This window comes from Ceratotherium simum, chromosome 14, assembly GCF_057802395.1.
Source record: "Ceratotherium simum simum isolate JZ-2026a chromosome 14, ASM5780239v1, whole genome shotgun sequence".
Classification (NCBI taxonomy): Eukaryota; Metazoa; Chordata; class Mammalia; order Perissodactyla; family Rhinocerotidae; genus Ceratotherium; species Ceratotherium simum.
This window is the reverse complement of record NC_141913.1, coordinates 45695509-45721386: the sequence shown is the minus strand read 5'-3', so window position 1 is coordinate 45721386 and position 25878 is coordinate 45695509. Positions and strand designations below refer to the sequence as shown.

Genomic DNA, 25878 nt, shown 5'->3' with positions numbered 1-25878 from the left:
GTCCCGCTCTTTTTCTGTGTTTAATCGGCATTTGTGAACAGAAGCTTATCTAATAACTCTTGAATGGAAGGGATTTGTGCTTTCCATTCCAGAAACAGCCTGACATTCATGGAAAGATCTTAGAACTGAGAATTTAATAGGCCTAGGATAGAATTCTCCTCTGTCACTCACGGGCTTTGGGCAAGTTATTTATTTGTATGTTTCAGCTTCATTGATCTCATTGGTAAAATGAAGCTAACAATACCTTCTACATAGGATTATTATAAGGAATACATGAGATAGTGTTTGTGAAAGTGTCTGGTTACAGGGGGCACTCTGTAAATGTTGGTACCTACATCCTTTCTGTAGGTACCAACTGCCAGGTAGCAGGGATCTAGTGGTGAGCAAAACTAGACAATGACCCACCCTCAAAGACTGACAGTCCAGAGGGGAGGCAGATCTTAATAACAATCATAAATGTCCAGTTGAACCTGGGTGAAGCCCTGTGACAAAGGAAAGATACAGGATCCTATGAGAATTGTGAGGTGTGTGGATGTGACTGTCAGGAAGGGTTTCTCTTGGAAGGGACAACTGGCCTGGGATCTGAAGAATGAGCAGGTGTTAGGGGAAGAGATGGAAGACTGTACCAGGCAGAGGCCTCCAGATGGGGAGAGAAGCTGAGATGGCAGTGGGGGACCCCAGATCAGGGGAGTGCTGTTGACCACACCCAAGAGTTTTCTCTTTATTCTGAGACTTAGGGAAGCCATTGAGGGTGAGGAGGTCACTATTGAAGGCGAGCATTTCACTCTGGGAAAGGTCCCTGATCCAGGAGGCAGATGGCAGTAGACTGGGATGGTGGTGATGGAGGTGGGACGTAGAGGTGAACTGGAAAGCTTTTGGGGTCATTAAACGCCGGGCATCATGGTGTTTGCTCTGTACATGTTTGTAGGACAAATGGATGAATCCGTGGCATTTTTATGTGTTAGACTGATGGTTGGCCCAGGGGCTGACCTGAAGCACATGCAAAATGCTACATGTGTCTTACCTGGCCTTGAATGGATGAAGTAGGTACTGCCACACAGACGAGCCCTGAAACATTATGCTAAGTGCAGAAACCCGTCACAAAAGACCACACAGTATATGATTCCATTTACATGAAATGTTTGAAATGTTACGAATAGCAAAAGCTATAGAGACAAAGTAGATTAGTGGCTGCCAGGGGCTGGGGGAAATGGGGGAACTGAGGGGTTACAGCTAGAGGGGACAGGGTTTCTTTTCGAGGTGATGAAAATCTTCTAAAATTGATTGTGGAGATGGTAGAAAAACTCTCTGAATATACTAGAGCCTGTTAAATCATACACTTTAAATGGGTGAATTATATGGTTTGTAAATTATATCTCAATAAAGCTGTTACATATATATGTATATGTATGTATACCTACATATATGTGTATATATGTGTTGCATATATGCGTATACATTTATATACATATATATACGGTGGGAGTGGGGAGAAGAAGGCTCACAGTCATAAACGCTGCTGCCCATTCCAGAATAGTCCGATGGGCATGAACTCCAAGGTGCCAAGACTAGCATTTCCTGACCCAGAGTCCTCAGGGAAGGAGAGCATCCCTGGCCATTAGCCCCACTCTTGACCCTGGCTTCTGACTCCTTCCAGAGTTAATGAGATGGTACCATCTGCAGACTTCAAGGGAAGGCAGAGAGAAGGCATTTTATTTTTCTAACCACCTCGTTGCTGCCTACTTCACCCTATGGATCTGGAGTGAAGAACTGTCACATGGCAGCAGCCACCACTGAACAGTGACTAAGGGGAGGACAGAAACTCCTACTCATCCTCTGGGTCTCTACTTGGAGGTTACCTTCTCCAAGAAGCCTTCTGTGACTTCCAAGAATGAGTTAGAGGCCCCTGCTGTCTTCCCACCTGCCTTCCCCCCGAGGACACTCACCCTCCTGGTTTGTGACTGCTCCTTTCCTTACCCATGTTCCCACTGAGCTGTCTGCTCCTTCAGCGCAGCGTGAGGCCTCTACCGTAGGGCCTTGCGTAGAGGACACTCAGCGAGTGCTCAGAGGCGGTTGTGCACAAATGAAACCAACACAGCCTGAATCTATTCACAAAGAAGACGAAATCCCAGTGTTCAAAGACGGCTCACAAATTCTTGGACCGGAAAGATGAACAGAGATTGGTCTGCAAGAGGTGCTCGGGGGTCAGACGCTTCAGGGAGCAAAGAGAACATGAATCAGCGCGTGTACATGACCTCACGCTTCCCCAAGGCAGGGATCGCGTTGCTCAAGCTGCGGCAATCTCTCTTCCTTCCAAAACAACTCCAGGTTGTCACACAGGTGACACTTGACTGACCAACTTCTCATCTTCTATCCTGGGGGGAGGAACAATAATCCACCAGTGCTGATACGAAGGTGTTTCCTTTTTTTTTTTTTTTTTTTCCTTTCAATACACAGTCTGAATTTCTGGGATTCAGGGTTTAAAAGAATGTCTCCTTGAGTGGGTCCCAATAAAACATTATGGGTTTTATTTTATCCAAAAAAAAAAAAAAATGGATATATACTAAGCTATTTCGGTTTCTTTAAAGCTACAAATGTTCAAAATACCCACCATCTGTGACAAAGTGTCATTTGGCATTATTAATAGCTAAAAAGTATTTGCATTTAATTGGAACAAGTTGCACCTACTTCTACTTTAAAAGGGCAGAGTGGGCTGTGCTGGGGCCATTGAAACTGTTAATTGTGCTTGGCTCTGCCACGCCCACCCCTCAGGGCCTCAGTTTCCCTCGGCATAAAATAGGTGGTTGGTTGAGAGTTTTAAGGTTGTTTCTATCTCTCATAGGATACAAATCTATTTTTGTTTGCTGCCTTCTTTCTTAAAAATGTGGAAACTTTGGTCTTACAATTTAGTTTTACTTTACCACAGTAAGGAACTGTATTCAGCTATGAGTGCAGAGAACTGAAAAAGAGTGGCTTAAACACACAAAGCTTTATTTTCTCACATAAAATAAGTCCAGAGGGAGGTAGTCTGGCCTGGCCGAGTGGCCCCATGATGTCATCAGGGACCCAGGTTCCTTGTGTCTTTCCGGTCTACCCTCCTCAGCAAATGGCTTCCATCTTCAAAGTTCCTTCAGATCCAAGATGGTGAACAACACAGCAGCCATCATGACCGCCTTACAGATGAGAAGATAAAGGAAAAGGGGTTGTTTACTTTTAGAGCCTTCCTGGAAGTTCCATCCAACATTCTGCCTATACTTCATTGGCCTGAACTTAGTCACCTGGCCACATTTAGCTGGAGGGAATTTGGGATATGTGGTCCTTTTGCTGGGCACATTGCTGACCCAAATAATGTCAGGGTCTGTGACTAGGGAGGAAGTAGAGAACAAAGTTGGGCTGGGCAACTGAACTGAAGTCTACACCACACTACTGTTTAACATAAACAACTATTAGTGCAAATGACATTCCGAGTGAGATAAAGTTCCCCTGTGCCCGTGTTGACAGGACTCTTGTGTCCTTCAATCTGAGTTGGTCTCTTGCTTCTGGAACAGTGGACAGTGGCTCCTTGTGACTTGAGGGGTTCTGAAGGAATGTCTGCTCCAAGAGCTCAAGAAGGATCTTTTCTCCTCAGACTTGACTGTAGCCGCTGCCTAAAATTTCACCACTAAAGAGTTATGCCATTGAGATAAAACATTGATTTCTATTTAAAATGAAGTTACTTTTGGAAGGGTTAACATACGTGGCTATCACCTGTCATTTCTCTCTTTCAACTGACATCTAGCAGGAGAGGATATATTGAATCCTAGGGAGAAGACAGAGCTGTCTCATCACAATCGCTGAAGTCCTTGCTTGAAGAGGATGGGCCTGGGCAGAGCCTGGGCAGGGCCCAGGATGTCCAAGGGGCAGCATGAGGTTTTCCAGCACCTCAGCAAGGAAGAACAAGCCTGGGAATGGAAGCTCTTATGAGAGAATATGAGGTGACCCCTGTAGATTTTGGATCAAAGACTTTAGTTTTGAAAGGAAGCTTGGTGATCATCTGGTCACACACACCCATTTTACAGATGATGAAACCAAATCTGAGAAAAGTCAAGTGACTTGTCTGAGGCACACAAATAGCTAGTAGCAGGCACAGGCCTCAGACCTTATCTCCTGATTCCAGTCCGGGAATTGTACCACTTTACACGTTGTTTTTTATTTTGTTCCACAGAGGATTTGGGTTCCTTGCTGGAGGGGGGAAAGGGAGATGGCTGAGAAAGAGAGGGGAAGGAGAGAGGCTCTGGGACTCTGCCAGGGGTGGAACCAGGTTTCATGGGGCCTGAAGTTTATACAGTTGGTGGAGGGAAAGGTTCTTTAAAAACCAACCACAAAATTAAAAATACAAAGTTAGGCATGGGGCCTTGGAGGGTCCCTGAAGTTTAAGGGTCATTTGCTTCATGGTAAACCTGCCACTGGGGTCCCACCATTGATTCAAACAGGTCAGCTCCTCTAACCTCTGTGTTACACATGACACTCCTGCTTCAAAGTATTAGAGTTAAAAAAAAAACAACAAAAAACTTTGTAAAAAAGTTTGAAAATCACCGCTCTGCAATTTGCTGTCACTCAGCAGTGGGACTAGGCCAGTGTAGCAGACATAATCACCTGCCAGCATTTAACTGTCAACATTTTTGAGAAATTAAATTATTTTTATCTGAGTCATAGGACACATACTTGTACAGGACTTAAGTGCTGGGATTCAAGGAAGCACTATAACCTCTGACTCACAAGATGGAATTTGAATAATTCTTGATCAGGTGCCCCACAATCAGATTTCATAGATTGTTTAGATTTTAATACACATGGATTTAAAAATTGCTTTCAAATGAAGCATACCTGAAAAAGCCAAAATTTTTTGGCTTGTATTTTAATTACTGGCATTTATTTCCTTTAGTGGATGGGGGAAGGAGAGTCAGACAGAATTCTCAGTGCATGAGAATGTGAGAAACTTCTTGGGAATGTCCTCATCCTAAGGAAAGACGGAGATCAGAGCAAAGAGCTTATGGACTATCAAATCCTTAATAACCTAGAGGAGAAAGTTGTCCTGCATATAGTGTGGGTTTTATCAGTGAGCTCTGTCCCTGTCCGTATGGACTGTTCTTTGGTTCTAAAAACGCTGTAAGATATTGGAGTCCACATGTCAGTGCTCTGGACCCCACTGAAAATATAAGAGAGAGGGAGCAGAGGCATTTCCTCTGCAATTACATTTCTCCTTCCTTTCCCACGACCCAGGGGCAGCTTTCTTGCTTTGAGACTCCAGGGAACTAGGGATGGCAGTGCCTGATAGAAGGTAGTGGTTCTTGGTAGATGCAGAGTATTTAGAGCCAGTGGGGGCAGCAGGAAAGACATGGAGGCTGCTTCTGGTACCTAGCAAGATGTGTCTGTGAGTGCTCATGAGCTGACCTCCGGGGACTGCCTGACTTATTTGAGGAATTTGAGGAACTCTGTGCTAGCAGGTGAGGGTCAGAGTGGGGAAACACAGATGATTTTTCTGTCACCTCAGAGTCAAATTCCACAGTACTAGTCAAATCCTGTTCCAAAGGGAAGCATGAAAGGGAACACTGCCAAAAAAACACCTTAGTCGGGGCTGGCCCCGTGGCTTAGCAGTTAAGTGCTGGCATTCCGCTGCTGGCGGCCCGGGTTTGGATCCCGGGCGCGCACCTACGCGCCGCTTGTCCGGCCATGCTGAGGCCGCGTCCCACATACAGCAACTAGAAGGATGTGCAACTATGACATACAACTATCTACTGGGTCTTTGGGGAGAAAAAGGGGAAAAAAAAAAAAAGGAGGAGGATTGGCAGTAGATGTTAGCTCAGGCCTGGTCTTCCTCAGCAAAAAGAGGAGGATTGGCAAGGATGTTAGCTCAGGGCTGATCTTCCTCACACACACACACACACAAAAAGAAAAAAAACACCTTAGTCATGTACAAACCAGGTGACAGAGCAACGCCAAAGTGCCTTTCCATAAGCAATTCCTAGTAACTCCTAGGAGCTTGGTTGTTCTAAAGCTACAGGATGAATTGGAGCCATCATAGTACAAATAAAGGTTAAATGCACCACAAATACGTCCAGGCAACAATACAGTAAGGAAAAGAGGATGTGTTTTGTATTACTCCCATGTGTAGTATCTTTGAACAAAGGCATGTAACGTGTTTCGACCCTTTCGTGATCCCCAACTCTACTTTGTAAGAAAAAGAGGGGAAGGAGGTGTTAACTAACCTTATTGTGGTAAATATTTCACAATATTTACATGTATCAAATCATCACATCATACACCTTAAACTTACACAATATTATATGTTAATTATATCTGAATAAGGCTGGAAAAAAAAAAGCTATGAGAGGGGACCAGTTCCAACAGCTATTAAATAAAACTAGAAAGCCTTTCTAATTAACACAGTGTGGTACTGGTGCATGCAGAGGCAAACAGTCCAATAGAACAGAAACAGATGCAAATGTCTGATTGGTATATGGTAAAAATATCATCTCAAATCACTGAGGCAAATGTGGGCTCTTAAATGAATGATGCTGAGATGTCTGGTCAGCTATTTTAAAACATAAAATTAGACTAATACTTTATGCTATACACAAGAAATAAATTCCCAATGGATCAGGGATCTACATGTTAAAAAAAAAAGAAAAAAGAAAAAGAGAGGTTAGAAGCTGATTAGGAAATATGATTTGAAGAGTGAAAAAATATGGACTTCTTAATCATCATTTATTATTGTGAAATTCCTACCTTTTACTCATTCATTTGGGATAAAAATATTGAAAACCGTGAAGGCCTATATGTTTAGTGTAAGGAAAGCTCATGAAAGAATTATAAGTTATTGACATCTCTTTGTGAATTAACTTATTAATTAGCTACTTTGGTTGTAAACGGTAAGAAGTAGTTTTAGAGTAGTTTTGCATGTGAAGAAAAGACGAAGAGGACAGGATGGGGTGAGGCACTGGAGTGGTGAGAAGCTAAATTTGGGGTTCCAGAGAACGTGAAGGACCCCAAAGGGAATAGCCTAGAAAATATATTTCATTGTCATTAAGGTTACCTCAGGGAAATCACAATTGGACAAAAATAAATGGAACTGAGAAAACAAACCAAATACAAATTTTTTTTGTTGTTTAAAATATATATATGCGTTCTAAAAAATATTACTTTTTAATTTGATAAAGGAATGCATACTCACACTAAGCCACATTTCAGTAAAAGTTTAGAACCAGAGAAAAATCTTCCCAAAAGCAGAAATCTGGTCCCATGCAAAGGATTGGGAATCAGAATAACATCAAACATCTGAACTGCAACACTGGGATCAAGAATCTAATGAAACAATGTCTTCAAAATTCTAAGAAAAAATACTTTCCAACCTAGAATTCTATACCCAGCTAAACTATGAAAGTAGAATAAAGACATTTCCAGACACGAAAGATGTACAGACCTTGGGGGTTGCCTATCCAACAGCTACTGCCCCAATGCCTTTGTACCTATTGTCAGAGACCAGTTCTCACAAAAGATGCTAAAAATGCCATATACTCATCCTCCCAGCCTTCCATCAAGCTAGGATAGGCCATATGACCAATTTCTGGCAAAGGAACTTAGCCAAACAGCTGCAGACATCTGTGACCTGAAAGGGGACATTGCCGTCATCATGATAAAAGCAGAGCAGGAGTATCAACAGTGCCTGGGCCCTGATGACATCATTGAGCCACTAACCAAACTTTGAATTCTCTACCTCCAGAGAGTTAGAGGTGAGATGATGATGATGATAACAATAATAAACCCATTTGTATTCCAGCACACCATTATTCACAGTTGAAGGCATCCTAACTGACACAGTAAGCCTCAAAATTTCTCTCTCTCATGTTCCCTTTTTCAGATGTGCTCCACCAGAATTAGCAAGTATAACAAAAAAGAAAATACGAAGGAGAGAGGTAAAAGGATTTCTCAGGGTGATGATGAAGGGAAGTATTGCATGACCTCAATCTATCCACACTGGAACAAGGGGACAGAAGGCCACAGCAAGGACTATCTCAAGGGGGGAAAAAAGTAAACTGATACATTATGTGGTTGACTATCCTGAGAAGAGCTTTATGGTTATGTGAGAAATGTAGGGACTAAATTAACAGTAGGAACATGGGAGAGAAAGTAAATCGGGGAAAAAAGGCAATTATTAACTAAAGACAAAATCAAAAATCTTATGAGAAAGAAAATGGAATCATAGTATACCAATGGCTTAGCTGTGAATAATATTTCCATAGTCATAATAATGTACCGACTGAATATGATTTTACTATACTGGCAATCTAATCACCATGGGAGAATGGAGGAGGGCGAGAGCACGTGTGCATAGAAGACGTCAGAGAGTGAGATGCGTAAGAGAGTTAAATCTCCCTCACCCATAACAGGAAGTCAATACACAACGTCTCAGACAGAAAAACATCAAAAATGGCAATATAAGCATGTTATTAGTAATATGAAAGTAAATACAAGAACCAACTAAAAGTCAAAAATGATTGTCTCTGGGGAATAACATTTGAGCATGAGAAGTGGTGGGGTGGGGGACTGTTGCCTTCATCAGAATCTTTGCAGCACCACTTGAGTTTTTAAACTATAAATATCTATTACTTTGACCAAAATAAGAAATTAAAAAATTATACAGGAAAATAGCAAACAAACTTCAGTTGTATGAAGATAAATGTGAAAAATCAGTCTCCCTCCATAGAGATGAGCACTGTTACCAGTTTCTTGTGTATTCGTCCAGTCTGGCTGGCAGTTTAGGAAAATAAAAAAGGCAGAGCTCATACACAGCATAGGCTGCTATCACTTTATGGAAGAATTTGAATGCCATTCTTTCTATTGCTCTAGTGACAGCAACACAGGCTTACTCAAGTCCTAGTTCCAATAAAAGAAAAACTTTTTTTTGTACTGGAGACACAGTGTTTCCAGAATGAAGTAAAGAAGGGCAAATCACAACCTACAAAATAATAGGAACCAGAGAGAAGTAAAATGTTTTGATGCCCTTAAAATAGTGGTGGATTGTGATTGATCAGATATTTCTGGAAGTCAATCTAGTAAATGCATAAATATTCAACAATAGCAAATGATTAAATAAGTCATCAGCAGAAGAAAAATACTATACAACCATTGAGAATATGACTATGCAGACCATTCATTCATTCTACAAGAATTAATAGGCACTTAGGGTGCCAGAGCAATGTTCTATGCCAAGAGAGCCCAAAAAGAATAAGACCCAGTCTTGGGTCTCAGAAGGCTCACAGTGCAGTGTGGAATGAGTCAGATAAATAATGAAAATACAGTGGAATAAAGGCATCCCTAAAAGTTAGCTGCAAAATGCTTTAGGTACTACTGTCTGGGGGAGACTGAGGCAAGGCTTTCCCAGAGGAAGTCCCTTTGGAGCTGGAGATCAGGCAGAGGAGGAGGACATTTCAAATAGAGTGAACATCAAGGGCAACTCAGAATTCAGTGAAGCACAGCAGCTTGGAATGGGGGGAGGGGCTTAGGTCCTGGAGGATGAGGGATGAAGCTGGAAAAGTAAACGTGTTTTCATGACACAATGGTAGAGGATGAAAACAGAGCATGAGATAATACATACAGGGGTCGGCCTGGTGGTGCAGTGGGTAGGTGTACGCGCTTCACGCCAGTGGCCCAGGGTTCGCAGGTTCGGATCCCGGGCTGGGACTGAGGCACTGCTTGTCGAGCCATGCTGTGGCGGTCTCCCGCATAAAGTAGAGGAAGATGGGCACAGATGTTAGCCCAGGGCCAATCTTCCTCGGCAAAAAGAGGAGGGCTGGCATCGGATGTTAGCTCAGGGCTAATCTTCCTCACAAAAAAAAGAAAAAAAGCCAAATTAAAAAAAAAAAACAGATAATACATACAACCTTTTTACAATTACATAAAACATGGCTACATGTACTAACAATGATCACAAGATATTCTGGAAAACTGTTGATTAAACATCTAAATTATATGAACTAAGTTTAATTGGGGTTATATTATCAACACCTGTTCAATGTAATATTCATTACATTTCCATATAGATAGATAGTAGGTCACTAAAATCTCCTCCTTGTAGAAAACCATATAATCCTATATATTTACATACTCATGAATATAAAAGAAAGAGAAGTGAATTTTAATAACACGTCCAGGAATAACACCTTCTCTAACATCTCTTGCATGTTAAGCATGGATAATGCCAAAAAACCTGAGACACAATTACCTGATATTTAATGTTTCTCCTGCAATCCAATAGTTTATTTAAAATGTTGGCCAGAAAAAAGAAGTCACTAAGTAGTAAATGTGGAAAGCATAGTAAGTCAGAGGGAATTTGGAAAATTATTTGTGCCAGAGACAACAGAATATATCATCTGTATGCATTGTTTTAAATACCATTTAAAAGAAAGTGGGGCAGACTATTTGAAGCTTCTAATTTCACTTATTGCAAAGACATAAGGTACCTCACATGAGAGGTACCTTCTTATTATGTTTAAAATTCTGGAGTTAGTCTAGACAATGGCTGTGAAGAATTTGACTTCCAACTGAGTTAATCTTGACTGCCAAGCACGGTTACACTAACACATAGCGCGGCTTGAGTACCTTTCCATTGGCATTAAATGTTTTAGCTTAAATGACCACTGAGTTTAGCAAAGAACTGAATACAAGGAGTATTACCTCCCTTTAAACTTATCCTTTATCTCTTAGCTCTTATCTTGTAGAAAAAAATTATAGGAAATTAATTTTCAGTAAAATTGAGCTAGTTTTTTTGGCAGCCTCCTCAGTCTTTCTACCCACATCATGGAAATGCACAGGAGTGTTGCCAAGAGAAGGAAAAAATGAAAAGAAAAGAAAAAGAAACAGTTGAATGAAATTACGAACTACAAAAGCTGAAAAGTTTTCCCACTCTCTTTTGGAAATGACTGTTTCTGTTAAATTTAATTATTTCCCCCAGCAGCTGACAAGGTGAAGATGTTGGTTGCTGAATGGGAGTGGCTTCTAAATAAAACCAGAGCACTTATTTGATCCCATCTGGAAACTGAGAAAGAATGGCTGAGGCTGGTGGGAGCAGGCCTGCTGCCAGGACAAAGAAGCCATCTCTCAAACGAGATGTAAGACACATTTCAAAATCAGTCCTTGGTGCATGCATGAGACACATTCAGTGATTGACCTGACAAGGCTTCCTGAAATTTGGCATGGTTCTCTCAGAGAGGACAAGGGTCAGGCTTCCAGGCTGAGCTACTTCCTTTATTGGCAACATCAGCTGACATGCTTTGAGTCTCCTTCCCAACAACCAGGAAGGTGTAGACCAGGAAAGTGTAGAAGGCCTACGTGAGGGAAACTCATTAGGAAAAGGTTTGACCATGCCCTTTTCCGGTGAGTTATAGGCTAAAGGAGTTTTCAAAGAATTTCTCTCACCTAGGATGAAACTCCTTCACCTTCTTGCAAGTCTTTTTCAGATGCAACTCTTCATGAAGCCTAAGGCCCTGACCACATTATTGAAAATTGCAACTCATTCCCCTACTTCTAATCTCTTAACCTTGCTCTATTTTTATTATTTATTTTATTTTTTAGTGTACAAATTTTAAGTGCACACATCAATGAACTCTTACACATGTATACACTCATCTAACCACCACCTAGATCAAGATACAGAACTTTTACAGCACCCTAGAAGGCTCCTTCACCCATCCCCCAGGCAGTCGTGTTCTAGTTTTTCAAAGCATTTGTCATCTTTTAAGATACAATTTGCCTGATTGGTTCACAGGTGTACCCAAGCAACTAGAACAGTGCCTAGCACATAGTAGGCACTCAAATATTTGTTGAAGGAATCTTTGAAACAATACCCATCATGCTCCTTTGTCCACATCTCCCCCCTTCCCCTCACCCCATGTGGTCTGTTAGAGAAGCAATCTAGCTTGAAATCTTCAGTGTCTACACAGGGGCGTTAAATGCAGCTGTAGTCTCTCTTCTAGGCAATGTTTTCTTGGACAGAAGGAGCACTTTCTGGTGGATCTGCAAGGAGGGGATGCTTCAAGAGTCATCTCTTGATTCCTAGGTTTATTGGCATTTTTCCTGGTAGGGCAGAGTCCTCTTATGCGGCTTCCCTTCTTCTGACTTTGTCCGTACTAATGCCATCACCCAGTCTGGAGAACTTGGCTCATCTTCCATCTTCCCTCTGCCAGTCAGTTTCGGTTATGGCCACTCCGTGCCCTGGCCATTTCGCCTCCCTGGTGTCCCTGGAGCTCCTCCTCCTTTTCAGTTCCACTGGCAACTCCTTGAGGCCCGCCTTATGTTGCTGTACTAGCCTCCCAAGTGGTACCCCCATTTTCAGTCTTATCATCTTCCAAACTATCCCCATGATTTTCCCTAAAACACAACCTTGATCATGTCACTGCTGTGGTCACAAACTTTCAATGGTTTGCAGGTGCTGTCAAAAGCAAGCCCAAACTCCTTAGCCTGTGTTCAAGCGCTTCCAAGCCCTAGCTCTCTCATTAGCTTTGTGTAGTACCACCGCCACCGCCACTGCCACCGCCACCACAAATTTGTTGAGATCATCTGGTCCAATCTCATTTTATAGATGAGGAAACTGAGGCCCAGAGAGATTAAATGACCCACCAGCACCACCTAGTCAAAGATCAAGTGTGACTCATGAAAAAGAAACCCAGGGAAGTCTTGGGCTTAACAACACCAGTCGAATCTTTCACACACCGGAAGATCAAAACCGTGGACCACTTTGAATACCTTGTCCACACAACTCTGAGCCCTAAAAGTGTGGATCTTTGAGTCCCACCTCAAGCATAGCCTCCTCAATGAAGTCTCCCTTAGGCCCCCAGTTGAGAGTCTGAACTCACAGGCCAATGACCTGAGCCTCTGGTAACTAGATATTTGTCTACGAGTCTTATCTCCCCTACTACATTTTAAGCAAACTTTTTGATTAATATTTGACTTTCCTCCATTCTTATCCCAGCGACTTGTCCATAGTAGGTAAGCAGTAAAATTATGCAGAAAGGAGAGTTACCGGTGTAATGAGTGTATCGTATGTACTGCCAGGGAGGCGCGATTCACACGCCCCAACACCAGCCAACAACCATGCACACGAGTCCAGAACTTCCAAGTACACCGCTCCGTTCACACGCCGCACCTTGGCTCCTTTTGACCCCAAACCCGTAAAGGTGAGGCAGTTTGGTCTCAGAAGAAAGCCTGCTTCTCGAAGTCTTTGGTGCTGTCTCTTCCCCCACTCTCCGCGCGGCGACCCGCTACGCGCATTCGGTGACCCGTCCCGGAACGTGACTTGGCATCGAGAGGGTACAGCTCCCCTTACCGAGGGAGCTCAGGTCCCGAGCGAGCCGCGGCCCCGCCAGCTTTCCAGGCTAGCGCGGTCACCGACCCCGGGCGGCGGCCAGGCCGGCCGAGGGCGGCGAGAAAGTGAGGCGGGGCTGGATGGGCGGGGTGGCGAGCGCGGACCCCAGGGAGGCGGGAGTGCCGGGGGGCTGCTGAGAGCGGCCGCAGCTGCCGGGTCGCGGGCCGGGCGAGGCGGGGAACACGGCCAGGGTGCCCACCTGCCGCCGGGGCGCACCGGGGGCGCGGGGCTCCACCCGGGCCGCGTCTGCCCGCCCAGGGGCTCGCCGTCCAGGCCCTCTCCGCCCCCGGGAGGGACAGAGGGAGGGCAGACTGCTGGGCCCGCCCCCAGCCTCAGCTCCTGCCGCGCTCAGCAGCCGCGGCTGCCGGTGGGAGACGGGAGGCACCACCCCGGAGCGGATAAACCAGTTTGGCCGGTCCCGGGGAGCGGAGAGAAAAGGGCGGCCGCAGAGGAAGGGCGCGCGGCCGCGGGGCGGGGGAAGGCGGGGAGCCATTGGCGAGTCGCGAGAGCCAGAGTAGCCGCCGCCAACTGGACACGCTTCTCCGGGCCCCGGGCCAGCCCCCGTGCGCCATGAAGCGCTAGAGCCGCGGCCAGGGCTGGGGCTGGGCTGGCGACGGCGGCGGCCAGGTGCGCAGTGAGCGCGGAGAGGCGCGCACCTGGCGGATGCCCCAGCCGGGGCCCAGCGAGCGCCAGGTAAGGAGGGGCGCGGGGCCGGGACCCCCCCGACCTCTCGCGCCCCGCAGGATCCCGCAAGTCCCCTGGCCGCCCTAGGGCGGGCGGACTCCGGGGATCCGGGATGCTGTGGCAGCAGCTGTTCGCGTCCTCGGGCTCCTGAGCCCGCACGGGTGGGATTTGGTTGGGGGTGCCTGGAGCCTTCGTGGCGTCGAGGGCGGGGAGGCATAGCTGGCCTGGCAGGCACCGCTGTGGAGAGCTCCGTGGGGTTTTCACCTCCCGGTGGGCGAGGGAACTCGCGGGAGGTGTTTGCGTTCTTCGCTCGTTTGCTACGCATATGTCCGGGGTTAAGCTCCGAGGGTCAAGCCTGGCAGGGCTTGTGGGTCCTTGGGGAGTGCCGCTGGCTTCCCTGCAGTGTCTGCCTCCCCTCCGGAAGTCCCCCGTGACAAAGTTCTGCTGCGGTCCCCTTTGGGAGCCGATGTCAACACGTCTGAAAAAGACCTTAGGGCCAAATGTACCTAGCCGCACCTGCGGGAGGGATGGAGGGTGAGCTCGCTTCCACCGCGCCTGCCGCGGGACCGGGTACCACTCCAACCTCTTCTGCGCGCTTTAACGCAGGCTGAGAGGTGACGGGGAAGAGGGATACTTTTTTTTTTCTCGGTGGTTGTGGGGTCCTGTCCGTCAGCTCCCATGGCACTGCCACAGGCCGTCTCCTTCCCTTCCCAGTTTGATGCCCAGCGCTGTCACCTCGCCGTGTGCTTGCGGAGGGACAACTTGTTGGGGGAGGGATGTTGCAGAGAATGGCGAATGTTTTAACCCCCCACTTCCCCGCTTCTCCCAAAGAGAAAGAAGAGCTTGAATTGTCCGCCCAACTTCTCCAAGGGAGTGTGTGCGCCTTGTCCCCGCCGCGGGGAGGCTCGAGTCGTAGATCCGTGACAGCTGTAGGGGGAGGACGATGGTGCAGAGGAGATGCAGAACGGGAGAAATGGTTGACACGTGCAAGTAAGGGGAAACTGGGCCTCATTTCCGCCCAGTGAGTCCCCGTCCACCCCACCCGAGTCCTTCGGCCTGCCGGCGCTGCGTCTGGCGGGCTCCAAGACCTTGGGTAGCGCCGGACGCCGCCGAGGTCCCCACCCGGAAACTGCCCACCCTGTTGGTTTGAGAAAAGATTCTTTCCCATCTTCCTGCTTCTATCGCCTTCAAATTTCTGCCTCCACTCCTTGAAAATTAAATGAGACAGCACAGGCGAAGTGCTTGAAGATCACTCGGCACACTGTAGGTTACGGACGAAGGTTAACTGTTGTTAGGAACAAAGACTAAAAATGATGTGTGATCAAGTCTACAGTGATAGTCAATACAAGCGCATATAGAAAGAGGAAACAACACAAAACGTGAAGTAGAAGTGCTAATTTTCATCCTCTCAGGATACTTTTGTGTTAGACCTAAAATGCCATTCATTCTGGGCCTATTGTTGAAGGCGGTATTAAAACCCATTATAAATGCATATACTATGCAAAAGATGATTAATGGTTCTTAGCTGATTACTTTCTCGGGGAGAAGCCTGCCTGCCTGCAATTACTCCTCTGAATGGTTTTCATTAGGGAGTGGAGGCTTTCTTGTTCTAATTTTAGGTAAGAAAGCTTAACTGCTTTCTAAATTTGCCATTTCCTAGTGGCTGTGCTTTGGTAATTTTTAGTGATTGTGTGTGTCTCTTATTGAGAGCCACACAAGACTCGTGGGGCTTCATGCTAGTGAACATGAGTGCCATCTGTGTGGGAGCAGCTCTGGCTGCTTTCAAGCTTTCCCTCTGGTTTTTACTTTAAGAAAAATGCATGCCAGTGTGCACTTATTGTTAATTAGTGATGGAACTAGGAGGGTTTTTGTTGTTGTTGTTTTTTAATTGAGTCTTTAAAATAATGATTTGGTAAAACAAATGGCTTAACAAAAAGAAGTCTGTAGAAGGCGAATTCAGAACTGGTTCTGTGTTTCACCTGGATTTCAGTCTCTGGGATCCAAGCACTAATGGCACCGACCAGATCTGGCTGTAGAATGTTTCTGTCCCTGTCTGTCTGTCTGTCTGCCTTCCTTTCTTTCCTTTTTCCTTCTTTCCTTCCTTCTTTCTCTCCCTTCTAAAGCAAGGAGTAGTGGAAAACATGGACTTAGATTCCCACAGATTTCAGTTCTTTTACTTATTTTAAATTGTATTTAATTTTTACAATTTATTTTTATTATATTTATTTCCTTTTTTTTTTTTTAAAGATTTTATTTATTTATTTTTCCCCCAAAGCCCCAGTACATAGTTGTCTGTCATAGCTGCACATCCTTCTAGTTGCTGTATGTGGGACGCGGCCTCAGCATGGCTGGAGGAGTGGTGCCTCGGTGCGCACCCGGGATCTGAACCCGGGCCGCCGGCAGCGAAGTGCACGCACTTAACCGCTAAGCCACGGGGCTGGCCCTATTTATTTCCTTTTTAAATCGCATAAGGTTAGATGAATTCCTAAATTTTTCTGAACCTCAGTTTACTCATTTGCTGGAGAAAAAGAAGATACTATCAACCTCCTTGGGTTGTTGAGAGAATTAAATGAGAGAACAGGTGAATGTCCCTGATACATAGTAGGTGTTCAAATGTTTTCTTTATTAAACTGATTTTCTTTATTAACTGATTTTTTAAAAAATTAGTATGATGCTTAGGTATTTGGTGTATTTTTAGTATTTTATTGCCTTATTAGTTTGATTGCCATTTTAGTTTTTCATAAACAATGTTCAAGAAATCCAAGTGATCCTTATAACCCACTCTAGAGAGATTTTAATCTACTAGTTACCTTTGCCTTTTAGTTTCAGTCATTGTAAAAGAAGCCTATGGTCTTATGAATGCAGAGGAACTTGCTTTTTAGGTATCAGAACAAGTTTTATGGGGTCCATTCATGTCCCTATCTCTACAGAGAGGTGCCTGTAAAGTTTCTTAAGAACTTAATTTTAGAATTTGCTTCTCTATTTGCTTTTAGATTAGTCTCCTGGGAAGCTTTTCTTTGTGGTATCTTTAGGTATCTTGTGAGTTTTCAGGTCTGTTTGTTGGCATCATTCAGTGAGATTAATTGTATTCATGCCTGTAGGTGTTTTGTTGCTTATTAAGATAAGTAAAAATTAATTTGCTGCCAGAAGAGTTTTAATAACACAAAAAGAATATAGCTTGTCCTTCTTTATTCTGTTAACCAAGTTACTCCTGAATCCCCATCCCTGTGCTCGGCTAAAAACAATACCCAGTCTAAGATCTTTTGAGGTCCTGTGTCGCTGAAGACCTTGCGTTATGGAGGAAAAGTCTAGAAAGCATATATATGTGTGTGTATGTATGTGTATATCTCTATCTATCTATCTATCTATCTATCTATCTATCTATCTATCATCTATCAAAACAGTCTTGTTTCTCATTTTTATTCTTAGAAAACAAAGGAATTTTTGTCATCTGATCATTTAGGAACACATTAGTACTTTTCCTAGCACTTCTAAATGCATTGCACTTTTAAATAAATCGTGGCCCCAACCCCGCACAATGGGAACTACGTTTGATAAGTGGTCCCAGTGAGCGCTGAGCCCAGAGACAGCAGTGAAATAGAGGCTGGTAACTTGTGCTGGGGGGTCCTTTGATCCAGCTCGGAATCCAGGCCTCACTGCCTCCTAGTTGTATAATCTAGGGCAAGTCACTTAATCCCTCTCGCTTCAGTTTCCTCATCTATAAAATGGAGTAATAGTAATACTACCTTACAGTGTTGTGTGATGAGTTCCAAATGAGGGGATTTAGCTAAAAGGGCTTCACACAGAGCTCAATAAACAGTGGTTGTTAATATTACTATTGTGGTATTGATGTGGCTCAGTAAATATTTATTGTTCATCCAGCAATTGCCTTCCTCCTAGACTATGTAGGACACAGGACTCACTCTATATATTAGTATTTATTTAGTGAACTTTGGTACCTGTTTGCTCCAGGCACTGGCAAGAAAGAGTCCGCTAGAATAGGGCCGAGATTCTGAATCTCTAAATCCAGGGCTTGAGTTTTAGAGCACGGGTGTCTGGGGGTGGCACGGAGGACCCGGGTGCTCAGTGACCTGGGGACACGCCCACTCAGTCACAGCCATGAGGGGCTCTGCTGCTTTCCTCTGGGTACTCCGTGCTCCTGCCTGCCCAGTGGAGGCCCTTGGGACATACCAAGCACTGCTGTCTCTCCTTTACCTCCACTTCCTGTCTGTCTTTCCTCTTCCTCAACCTCCATACTCCTGTTTAAAAAAAACAATTACTCTTCCTTGTGCAAAACTCAGGAGTTTCTGGACCTTGACTCTTCTTTAGAGGATCAATGCTCTCCGCGTGGTTTCTTGTTTGTGGTGGTTTCTTGTTTGTGGCGCCTGATAAGCATCGCTAATGACAGAGACTCTTGGTACAATCTCATTCATTCATTCATTTTTAAAATGGCTTGAGCATCTTCTCCAGGCACTACGCTGGAGATTACCTCCCTGCTTCCCGGAAAGCCTCTGAGGTTCGCAGAAGGCCTGAGTTGTAGGTTTTTTTTCTTCTTTGGTAAGAAAGTAGACCAGTGTTCTCTCTCTTCCCACTGTGGACGTTGTCCCTCTCTGCGTGGAGAGATGGTTACCTTAGACTCTAGAGGATGGCCCAGGTCACTTCTAGCTCTGAAGCTCTGTGTTCATTATCAGTGTCCATGTCTAGTGAATTTGCATTTAATAAGGGAGACCTGGGCCTGAAAGCTATGGAGGGTCAGTGGTGGGAAGCCGGCTCTCAGTCCTGGGAAAAGACATTGACTCCTGGGGGTGGGGTGGGGAGGTCACCCTTGTTCCAGGGCAGTCCTTGAGTGGCAATGACCACCTCCCCCCAGCGTGACTGAGAAGCCTGGAACTTCTGCATTGAGTACATGTGTAGCATGACCTTTGGCTAGTAGCTTTGGTCTTTATTTACAGGGCTGTCGTTTATGGCTTTGTCTCTTTGCTGAGTGGCTTTTGTTCCACCAAAGTTGAGGTTTGTTTGATTTAGAGCAGGCAGCGTTTGGAATCAGTTTTCTAACCTTTACTCAAATTGAGTTGAGCTGGAATATCTTCTTTGGAACTCCTCAGGCACCAAGCTATATCCTTACACAGTCTCCGACCATCCATTCTTGCTTGGGGAAGCTCCCATGGGTTGGATGCATTATTTATTATATAAAATGTGATGTGACTTGTACACAAATCCTTACTCTGTCTTCTTGGGATGCAGTGAACTACTGAGACCATTCTCTGAGATCTGATCCAGAAGAAACCATTTACATTCTCTATGAGAAAACAGACAATCATTTGGGTGGTTTAAATATTCACTCATGTGGAGAGATTGGTCAGATTTTGTACATTTCATGCTGGAAAATATGGGTCCTACTGCCATATTGGAAATAAATTTGTGGACCTCTAGGCTAGGCACTAGAAAATCCTATATAAGCCTCCAGAATTTTTGATAAAACAAGGAAACTAACTGCGTGGGGTTCATCAGACTGCAGAGATTATGAGAATTAAGTGAAAATCTATATTTGGTTTTTGGTACTGGAACAACTTTGGGAGGAAAGGAGGTTCCTCATGATCTCACTTTAGTGCAGAAGTTTATTTCATGGGAGTTTTGTTTTAATTGTGTTAAAATATTTGTAAAATTTACCATTTAGCCATTTTTAAGTGTGAATTCAGTGGCATTAAGCACATTCACAATAACCTGCAACTATCAACACCATCCATCTCCAGAACGTTTTCATCATCCCCTTCAGAAACTCAGTACCCATTAAACAGTAACTCCCCGTCTTTTCCTCCCTGCAGTCCCTGATGATCCTCTATTCTACTTTGTGTCTATGATTTTGGCTGTTCTAATGTACCTCATGTAAGTGGAATAATACAATATTTGTCCTTTGGTGACTGGTTTATTTCACTCAGCATAATGTCCTCAAGGTTCATCCATGTTGTAGCATGTGTCAGAATTTCCTTCCTTTTCAAAGCTGAATAATATTCCATTGTCTGTGCATACCATATTTTATTTATCCATTCGTCTGTCAATGGACACTTGGGTTGTGTCCACCTTTAGCTATTTTTGTGAATAATGTTGCTATGGACATGGACATACAAGTATCTGTTTTTTCACGGGAGTTTTTGAGCTCTTATTCCACTTGGTGAGATTTATCTTTCATAGAAAGTGTTTAAGATGGGCAGGGACATGTAATATTTAATACCATACTTTCCTCCAAAACAGCTTGGAGCTAAGAACTCGGGTTACTGTGGGGAGGATAGTTGCATTAAAGACATGTAAAGGGCAGCCACCCGCTTCTCCTTTTCACCTGCAGCTGCTCTCACAAAGCTGGCGGTCCTTCGGCATTCCATCACGCGACCGGCCCGTGATGTGGCCGACACTGCTGTGTGCCTGGGAGGGTGTAAAAGCTCAGGGGACCTGGCTCCGTGATCTGGAGACCTCTGCCTTCCAAGAAGGACATTCTGTAGTGGAGGAAAAAGTCCTTAACTTTCCTCCAGAATTGACTTGGATGAAAAAGAAGAAAAAATTTTTTTGGTGGAGGAAGGGTTAGAATGTGATGATATTTAAATAGAATGTGATGATATTTAAAATTGATATTTAAATGTTTGAAAAATTGAATACCTAAAAGTCAGATTGTTTTCTACCTTAGGGTAGAATCCATGGTTTTCAAAATAAACTTCACGGCCAAAGATCAGTTATAGACTGTAGAATGGCAGAATTATCAAATGTCGCATCTGTGTAGTCACGTGTAGCAGGATAAAAACCAGAAGCCTTTCGATAATGGTTAGGTGTCAGTCTACTAGTTTAAAGACATCTTAAGGTATTTTCTAGAGAACAGTAGACTATCATGAGTTTATGCCCATACTGTGCCCTGAAAATTAGCCCAAATAAGGATTTGCATATTTAAAAAGCAGGCTTTTTTAAGGAAAAAAAAAACAAACCTTCAATAACTAACCTTCAAAAAACTAACCTCAAATACCACCATCCTTGGGTGTCATTCCTTTCTATCCTATGCCAGTCATAGCCACAAAAAAGATATTGGGGCTGACATGGCTAATCTCTCAGAGTTTTGATACTTTATTTGTCTGGCTCAACTTGATTAAGATTGTTTAGAATTTTTTTTATCAGTCTTGGGCTTCCCCTTTTACATTGAGAAACATGGTGAAAATTCTCCAAGGTCATTTTGAGAACCTCAGACTGTGTGAGTGGTCACATAAGTAGCATCCGATGTGTCCTGGATCTTTGAGATCACTCGAACCAACACACTTTTTAAAGCAGGAGAAAGTTTTCTCAGGCCCTGTACTCTTTGTTAACTGTAGGTCTCATTTCCTGAGTTCCAGCTTAAAGGGCCAAGGAAGTGAACTGGTGGCTTCTCCTAGGGAACTGCCTGTCTCCTCAGTCATTCCACAGAGTGGACCCTCTCCTTAGCCTTCAAAGTCTGAAACAAACAGAGCCTCATTTATCCAGCCAGACGGCCAACAGATGCTTATGAAGCACATCCTGTGTGCCAGGCACTTGGCATCTGTCGGTGAATCAAGTAGATAAAGAGCCTGCCCTCAAGGAGCTCACATTCTAGAGAGGGGAGACAGACAGTGGATAATAAAGATAGTAAATAGGTAAATTATGTGGTATGTTTGAAGATAAGTGCTATGGGGGATAAAAAGAGAGCTGAGCAGGGTAAAGTGAGTTGGGGGGGGTGGGCAAGGGAGCGAGATGCAATTGCAGAGTGGACAAGTTTGAGCAAAGACTCGACAGGGAGAGGGTGAATCATGAAGATCTGGGGGAAGAGTGTCCCAGGCAGAGGGGACAGATGACTCGGTGCAGGTGCCTGGCTCATCTGATCAAGTCTGATGAACAGGTAGTCGGCTGTTCCTCGAACCTGTGAGTGGGAAGGGCAGGGGAGAGGGAGAAGACTAGAGCAGAGAGGTAGGGGAGCCCCATTGTGCAGGGCTTCCTAGGCGTGTAAGGACTGTTGCTTCGACTTTTTTTTTTTTTTTTTTTTCCAGTTTTGGCAAAATATCCTCTTATCTTTGTTGCTTCGACTTTGTGCAAGGTGGGTAGGGAGTCGGTGCGGGACATTGCCCATTGGAGAAGCGTCATCTGTGATGTGACTTGTCTTTCAAAAGGGTCATTCTGGTTACTGTGTGGTGACCAGGCTGGGGGGGGGGCTCCTAGGTAGGGAGACCAGTTAGGAGGCTAACCCAGCTGAGCCATGATGGAGGCTTTGCCCAGGGTGAGATGTCTGAGGGAGAGAAGGTTGTGGATATATTTTAAAGGTAGAGCCAATAGGATATCCGGGCAGATTGGATATGGGGTGTGAGAGAAAGAGGAGCCTGAGATAACTTTCTTGGCCGAGGCTGGGTTGCAAACAGAAATCTGAGTTTCAGAATTCAGGACTGTGAATTCAACGGGCTGTGTTCAGATCACTCATCAGTTATACAGAGGCTCTTTAGAAATATGCATATCTATATAAGGTTTTGGTTCAGAGAACTTGAATTTTGTTTATCAGCAGAGCATGTCTTTCTACTTTGGTGACAGGGAGAGGGAGGGTGTTAGAAAAAGATGATTTGCGTGAAGCAGAGGCCTTTACTTGTATTGGAAGGAAGATGGTCTGTAATCCACAGGATATGCGGGGCAAGGAGGCCTCTGCTGCCAGAGGAAATGGGCTGCTGTTCCAGGGTGGCTGCCAAGGTCCTGCTCCCTTCCCTCCTCCTTGCTGTGCGTTGCCTAATTGGGAAGACAAGCTCTTCCCAACCCTCAGATACAGGCAGGCCGTCCCCATCTCCATACCTGTGGGTTATCTTTTTTTAAAACTGCTTTATTGAGATACAATTCATGTACCATACAATTCAACCTTTTAAAGTGTACAACTCAATAGTTTTTAGTATATTTACAGAGTTAAACAACCATCACCACTATCTATTTTAGAACTTTTTCATCACCCCAAAAAGAAATCCCCTACCCTTTAGCTGTCACTTGTATTCTCGTCTCCCCTCAGCTCCTGGCAACCTCTAATCTACTTTCTGACTCTATGTATTTGCCTGTCTGGACATTTTATATAAAGGGAATCATACAGCATATGTTCTTTTGTGATTGACTTATTTTACTTAGCATAATCATCCATGGTGTAGCGTTTATCAATACTTAATTTCATTATATTGCTGAATTCACAAGTTACTTTTTTGCACATGATGTATTCTTGAAAAGAGCACAGGAAATGGAAATGTGTGTTAGTCAAAAATTGATTGAATTACATGTTATAAAAGGAATTGTTTGTGTCCAGAGAGCTAAATGTGTGTGTGTGTATATGTGTGCTTTAATTTGTGATCTTTCACAGTTGAATACAAAGTACACAGAATTTTTGAAAGAATCTAAAGACTAGTGGCTTTCTGGTGGCCTAATGCTTTTCTTTCAGTGATCCAACAATTGTTTATTAAATACCCACTAACTCCAGGCCCTGTGCCAGGTACTGGTGGTTAATACGGAGATGAACAAAACACATGATCCTCCAGCTCATGGAGCTTACAGTGTTGTTGGGGGTGGAGTGGCAGGAGTAGATATCAAACAAAATATTGAACAAAAGAGATATAAAACAAACTGATATTAGAATTACAATCTATGATGAGCACTTAAAGGAAAATAAGACATTACTAAGAGAATAACAAGGGCCTACTTTAAATGGCCCCAGAGGAACCCAAACGGCCATCAATGGATGAATGGCTAAACAAAATGTGGTGTATCCAGACAATCGAATATTATTCAGTCTTAAAAAGGAAGGAAATTCTGACACATGCTACAACATGGATGAACCTTATAGACATTTGCTAAGTGAAACAAGCCAGACACAAAAGGACAAGTATTGTATAATTCCAGTTATATGAGGTGCCTAGAGTAGTCAAGTTCACAGAGACAGAAAGTAAAAGAGTGGTTACCAGGGGCTGAGAGGAGGAGGAATGGGAAGCTATTGTTTAATGTGCACAGAGTTTCAGTTTGGGATGATGAAAAAGTTCTAGAGATGGATGGTGGTGATGATTGCACAACAATGTGAACATACTTAGTATCACTGTACTCTTAAAAATGGTTAAAATGGCAAATTTTATGTTTATATTACCACAATAAAAAAAATTAGTGCAGGAGGGCCTCTTGGAGGAGATTATACTTAAGTTGAGACCTGAAGGATGAGAAGGCACCAGTCAAGTCTTCCCCTGGTCCAGCCAATGGGAACAACATGTGCAAAGACCCTGTGGTGAGAGCTTAGTGCTGTGTTCTAAGAACTGTGCGAGATGGCCAGAATAGCTGGGGGGAAGTGATGGTGGGGCCAAGAAGCATGGGATGAAGTGGGCAGTGACTAAGTTGATATTTTTAAGCAATGGAGTGACATGATTTGATTTCTGATTTCAGTTGATAACTCAGGCTACCATGTGGAGAATGAGTTGGCCGGGAGGGGACCAGCTAGGAGGCTGCTGTAGTGTCTGTGAGAGAGACGAATGGGCTTGGGCCAAGATGACTGGAGTGGAGATGAGAAGTAGAGGCTAGGAGCTGCATTTTGGACGTGGAATCCTGGTCTTGGTAATAGATTAGATTTGAGGACCTCATAGAAGGGAAGTGTCAGATGATTCTCAGATTTCTACCACAAGTAACTAAAGATAATGGTGTCAGAGACAGAGGAGCAGGCTGGAAGATTGAGAATTTAGCTTTAGTCATGTTAAGTTCCAGTTTCTGGGACACCCTGGAGTGACCAGAGGTCAAGCTTTGATAGATTCAGAAGTCTGGGCTGGACACGTGTAGCCTTGGGGACTGGCAGCATGGGGCTGCGTTTGAGGAACTGCACAGGGACTGTGGGAAAGCTCATGAAACCAATGCTTCCTATCCTTAAGGTCAGCCTTTTAATTCTGACTAATTTTTATGAAATCATACATTCAGCTATTTTTTGCGCAATAAAATATTTAAATTTGAACAAAAAATAGTGCTTGTGCAAATGCACAAGCCCTGCTTTACGGACGATGATGACAGTGGAAGGCTGATGCAGTGTCGTCTAGTCAGCAGGACCACCATACACAGCTCAAAACAGGTATCAGATGCAGGAAAGGGCCAATTTGTATTTAATGGGAACTCGCTAAAGTCAGGGAATTTCTCATGGAAAAATAGAGTATTTAAATTGTCTTGTGTGGCCTCGTCTAAAAACCAAATCACTCCTAATAGTGTGTATCTCTCTAATAGGTGATATGACAAAATGGTGTTGCCTCTGTTGGCAAAGTACTCAACTTCCACATGCAGTATTTACCCACTCAGTCCTGTGGTGGATGCATTTACTGGCCTCTTATTGGCAAGTGAAGGAACTCTGACTTGTCTGAGGTCTCAGAACTAATAATTGACAAAACCAGAAATTGAACTCAGGTTTCTAGACTCCCAAGGTGAGGGTTCTTTTCAGCACCTCATAGCTGATGGTTGGAAAAGCAGTTCACATGACCTAGCAATAGGTTAGAGAATAAAAGTACACGGCATACGGTTAAATTTGAATCTCAGGTAAACAATGAATAATTTATTTATTTATTTATTTATTCATTTATTTTGTTTTGTGAGGAGATCAGCCCTGTGCTAACATCTGCCAATGCTCCTCTTTTTTTGCTGAGGAAGACTGGCCCTGGGCTAACATCCGTGCCCATCTTCCTCCACTTTATATGGGACGCCGCCACAGCATGGCTTGCCAAGCGATGCGTCAGTGCGTGCCCGGGATCTGAACCGGCTAACCCCGGGCCGCT

General features: G+C 44.1%; 1 protein-coding gene and 1 long non-coding RNA gene across 2 annotated transcripts in view; one reads left to right on the top strand and one right to left on the bottom strand.

Annotated features, from left to right (window-relative positions):
• Positions 1 to 2870: 2870 nt before the first annotated feature.
• On the bottom strand, positions 2871 to 13584 carry LOC147915325 (uncharacterized). The gene is made up of 3 exons (XR_015554228.1): positions 13061 to 13584; positions 9638 to 9861; positions 2871 to 3173 (listed from the first exon to the last, which is right to left on the bottom strand). It is a non-coding gene; the product is annotated as an uncharacterized LOC147915325 (long non-coding RNA).
• Positions 13585 to 13730: 146 nt separating this feature from the next.
• Positions 13731 to 25878, top strand: part of ATP8B1 (ATPase phospholipid transporting 8B1) — a 117111-nt gene continuing 104963 nt past the window's right edge. The window contains exon 1 of the mRNA XM_004422575.3: positions 13731 to 14095. The gene's annotated coding sequence lies outside the window, so the exon portion shown is untranslated. The remainder of the gene's footprint in view (positions 14096 to 25878) is intronic.